Source organism: Dasypus novemcinctus, chromosome 14, assembly GCF_030445035.2.
Source record: "Dasypus novemcinctus isolate mDasNov1 chromosome 14, mDasNov1.1.hap2, whole genome shotgun sequence".
NCBI classification, from domain to species: Eukaryota; Metazoa; Chordata; class Mammalia; order Cingulata; family Dasypodidae; genus Dasypus; species Dasypus novemcinctus.
Genome location: NC_080686.1, coordinates 108,346,962 through 108,351,765, shown reverse-complemented (window position 1 = coordinate 108,351,765; position 4,804 = coordinate 108,346,962). Strand labels below are relative to the sequence as shown.

General features: G+C 40.8%; 1 long non-coding RNA gene across 2 annotated transcripts; it reads right to left on the bottom strand.

Moving 5' to 3' along the window:
• Positions 1 to 599: 599 nt before the first annotated feature.
• Positions 600 to 4,136, bottom strand: LOC131273330 (uncharacterized). Of its 2 annotated transcripts, XR_009180540.2 has the most exons (3): positions 3,982 to 4,136; positions 3,097 to 3,458; positions 600 to 1,343 (listed from the first exon to the last, which is right to left on the bottom strand). It is a non-coding gene; the product is annotated as an uncharacterized lncRNA (long non-coding RNA). The 2 variants fall into 2 exon arrangements; XR_009180539.2 differs by lacking the exon at positions 3,982 to 4,136 and having other exon boundaries at positions 3,097 to 3,975.
• Positions 4,137 to 4,804: the final 668 nt, after the last annotated feature.

The window sequence follows — 4,804 nt, the reverse complement described above, 5'->3', positions numbered from 1 at the left end:
ACTCCATCTCAACAGTGAAGGTCAATAAATACTTTCACAGCTCTCTCTCACTGTACCCACTAAGAAGCCTCCCACGCACCCACTCACTCCCTCCTCTGTTCCCCTTTTTCCACCACAATGTCAATTTGAAAATCTAAAATACTAAAATTCCTATCATTGCTGCCCATCACAAACCAGTTACAGTTCTACTCAAAAATCCTGCCCACATCCCATTCAAACCCCAATATCCTGTCCCTCTGGATGCCCTGCAAAGTGTCAAACCTACAATTCCTCTCCTCTTAGAAGTAAGCCTTCAGCTTACTCCTGAACTTTAAATCTAAGTGTACTCTGAAAAAGTAATAATCCAAAATATATGTGTTAAATGTCTATCTAAACTGCTAAATTAAGCTTAACTGCATTTATACTGCTTAAATATTCCTGACTGGTTGCTGATTACTAATTAAAATATTTCCAAGAACAAGCTTGCATATTACAGACAACACTGATTCCAGAAAAATCTTAAAAGCAGTAAAATCAGAAAAGTGAAATAAAAAACTTAGAAACAGTCATACCAAAAGAGTAAGAATTATAAGTCAAATGTTTCAATGAAATCATTAATCTGACACATTTGTTTAATTTTAATGGTAATTGTATGCTATAAGAAGTTTGCTTTGAAACAGATTCCAAAGTTGTTTTAGCAACTTAAATATGGAAGGTATACAGAATGTGTTATTTTCTTTGAATTAAGGAAAAAGAAAGTAATTTTGTCCTAAGATAAAAAGACTGATTATTAAAAAAGAATAAAATGTGGGACAAAACCTGAATGAATACAAAAAGTGCAGAAGGTGTGCAGGAAAGGAATTTTTGTGGTTAAAGTTGAATAAGATTTATTGGGGCTATCCATAGTTTTAAAAGCTATAGTATCAAATAGTATACCGATGCAAAGCTAAAAATTTTTTCTTTCTCTGTTAAATGACCAAGTTTCTTAAATTGTTGGTCTGTTTTAGCAAAAGTTTACAAACAGTTTTTCTCCTGACTAACAGTGCACAAAAAAGTCTTTTTTGGGAAGCTCAGGTGATAGAGCTTCAGCCTACCATATGGGAGGACCCGGGTTTGATCCCTGGGGCCTCCTGGTGAAAAAGAAGAGACAGTGTGCCTGTGTGGTGAGCCAGTGCCTGTGTGAGCGCCTATGCAGTGAGCCAGAGCCCACGCAAGTGAGTCACGCAGCAAGATGATGATGCAACAAGAGAGAGACAAGGGGAGAGTCAAGGTGAAGTGCAGCAGAGACCAGGAGCTGAGGTGGCGCATCTGACAGGGAACCTCTCTCCACATCAGGGGTCTCCAGGATTGAATCCCTCTGAATCCTAGAAAAGAAAAAATGAGAAGACAAAAAGAGAAACAGATACAGAAGATCACATGGCGAATGGACACATACAGCAACAACAGCAGGGCTGTTTTTATTTAAAGAAATAAATCTTTAAAAAAAATTTTTTTAAAGATTTATATATTTATTTTCATTTACTTATCCCCCCCTTTGGCTTGTTTGCCATTTCCTCTCTGTGTCCATTTGCTGCATATTCTTCTGTGTCTGCTTGTCTCCCTTTGTTGTGTCATCCTGCTGTGCGAGCTCGCTGCACGGTGTGCGTCATCAGCTCACTGCGTGGCGAGAACCAGCTCTCCTTCACTAGGAGGCCCCAGCACGTGACCCAGGGCCACCGATATGGTAGATGGGAGCCCAACAGACTGAGCCACAGCCGCTTCCCAAATAAATCTTCTTTTAAAAAGTCTCTTTTATCAAAATAGCTTCTCATACTTTAACCTTATCATGTCCTTGGCTGTTTAAGAAAAACAAGTCTTACCACTTTTAAAGAAACAATGTCAAACCTAACAACTTTTAACATTTTGCTGTCTCAAAATCAAATCCTGAAAAGTATCTTTTATTTCAAATTATTTCAAAAGATTTATTTCACCTTAAAATATGAATAGTTGAGTTCATTTGATATGCTGTAAGTTAAATGAAAAGTGTTTAGAAAGTGCTATAAAATTAAAAGGGGTTCTTTAACCCTCTGTTAATTAAAGTTGTATGAGTAAAAAGTTCATATAAATATTTAAAGACTGTATAAACTTTCTGAAAATTTAACAATGTTCTGGCACAATATTAGATAAAAATATAATGTTAATCATGGTTTTAATTATTAAAAATGGTATGCATCACAAAAACAACCTGTCCAAAAATCAAAAAGCACATGCTGTAACTCATGCTCATCTGATTTACACTGAAAGCTGCCACAGAGCAGAGGCTTTAACTCATTCTTTTCCAGCTCACATTGAAAGCCGCCACAGGGTGATATACTACAGTAAGCTATCATAAATTAAGGCAACACCACTGCCATATGCAGCAACCCTAAATATTGTTTATTACAAAAATTAATATCCAGTTATGTCGCTATCACTTTGTTTTGAAACTTGCTAAAGCTTTCTCTAGTATCTCCTTTGGCAAACGAAGCCAGCCTGCACTCACCTTCATGTGAAAAAGGCAGTGATGGACGTGCAGTGCTTTCCCAAGGCTGTGTGCGTGACCCAACAGTTTATCCTGGCCTGGTGACAAAAATCTGAGTATGTGAAAAACCTGTAGCTATAACCCTATTTTATTATATTAATAATATTGTGTTGACCAGTGATTCTTTTTATAGAATTAAAAGAAGTAACAGAAACAATAGTATCTTATCTTAAAAATTTGAAATGGGTAAACAATTGGGGCGAGCTGTTTTGTTTGCTTGTTTTTTGTTTTGTTTTTGCTTTGTTTTGTTATTTGGGGACAAGCTGTTAAGTCCAAGCTGCTCTGTCAAATGTTGTTTAGTCGGGTAAAACAAAAATTATTCCTTTCTGCTGTGATTGATGAAGCACAACGTTCTCTCACATTAACAGAGTTTGTGACATTGTTGGACACTAAAACCCTTCACTCCTCATTTGGCTGGAACATTAAAGCCATGGTGTGCTAACCCGGAAAAGCTGTTCATGGAGATAAGAGACTCTCCAGCAGGCTGCTTTAAAAAAAAGAAAAGCAGAGACGGCATTGGCACACGCTTAAGCAGTGGGGGGTGAGCTCTAACTTACCTTGTAAATTAAAGGCAGCTGGCATCAACAGAAGCTTTAAGTAAAGCCTGTGGCAGAGGTGACACCCTAAACAAATACCCTCTGTGTTGTAATCAAATTGTAAAAGGAACCAAATTGCAATATAGCCCCCGTATTAGTCAGGCTCTCTAGGGAAACAGCATCAAACGAGATATCTGTCGATAGTAAGGGGTTTATCAGAGTCTCTCACGCAGCCGTGGGGAGGCACAGGTCCAGGCTCCGCAGGCAGGTGCAGCCAGGGGCCCCGATGAAAGTCCAGTGAAGGTTCTTGACGAGCTCTGGGAGACGCTGGCTGTCCAAAGACGAGCTGGGAAATTCTCTCAGTGCTGGAATCACTTCCCCTTCTAAGGCATTCAAATGACTGGATAAAGATCACTCACCGCTGATGGCAGTCTCCCTGATTGCTGTAACTAACCAGCTGTCAATGATTCACCACCGCAGTAAAGTCAATGGTGACTAAAGTCCACCAATGCCCTTGTATTACAGTTAGCCCAGTGCTCGCATGACCCAACAGCTGGGCACAGTTACCTGGCGGAGTTGACACAACAGCCGAACATCACAGCCCCTTAATAATAAAAACAACAACTGTGTGCAGCGCACCATGCCCTGTTGCAAGTAAAAGGCTTAACCCATTAGTGTCTGATCACTCTGAAAACTGCCCCCTCTATCTAAATGTAGATTGCAGACACACAAAAAAACAAGATAGAAAAACTCGTGTAAACCACCCTCTGTGAAGAAATCTATGGAAATACACCTGATATGCCTGCCAGCAGCAACAGGTAACTGTCTATCATATCCCTGCCAACTCCTCTAACACCTGTCTCGAGGCTGTTCAAGCAAATACCTCGCAAAGAGGCAGAGTCTTACCACTGAAACGAGCAGCAGCAGAGGCTGCACAGTAAGAACGGGCGTCGAGGCTACTGAGCCCCGCAGCTCCTCCAGCTGCCTGCTGCTCGCCCGCAGCTCACAGGTATCCCCCACAAGCATCCGTCATGCTTGCCCGACAACTGCACATCAGCCCCTCCCGCTCCCAGAAGAGACAAGGTGTGCTTCCACTCCTACAGACACTGCAACGAAACCTGTAACCAGCCAACTACTCTCTGCTGCCTAAGAATGTAAATACCTACATAAAATGCCAGCCACCCTACAGCCCAAAATGAAAAGTACTAATAATTTGTTGTTGCCTATGCCTCAAACTATACAAAGAGAAAAAAAATAAAGTCATTTTAGCCATACTATGCAGCCTTACTGAGTGAAAACCGTAAGTCCATGAAAAACAAAACCCACCCAAACATTGTTACAAAACCACAGTTAACAATCTGAAGCTTCTTATTCCTGCTAAAGGTCAATGTAAACTCTTCTCATCCCTAACTAATTTTAATGTCACTCAAACTTCACAGCATATGGCCCATCAAATAAGTTATATTAATAAGCTAGCTACTGACACTATGTCTGATTGGTGTTCCTCATTATCTTAGCCCTGGATCTCAGAGTTACTTCCCATAGCCACCCTCTTTTAATATCAGCAGAACCGTACACTCCCCAAGATGTAACGCAGTTCATTCAAACAGCAGTCCAGAACCCCACCCGAACTGCATGAACGACGACCTCCTAAGGCGGGAACTTCGGTGCCAGCTGCTAGCGCTTCAACTCCACTGCAGGGATGCAGGGAACCCCCTCGCCCTCAACG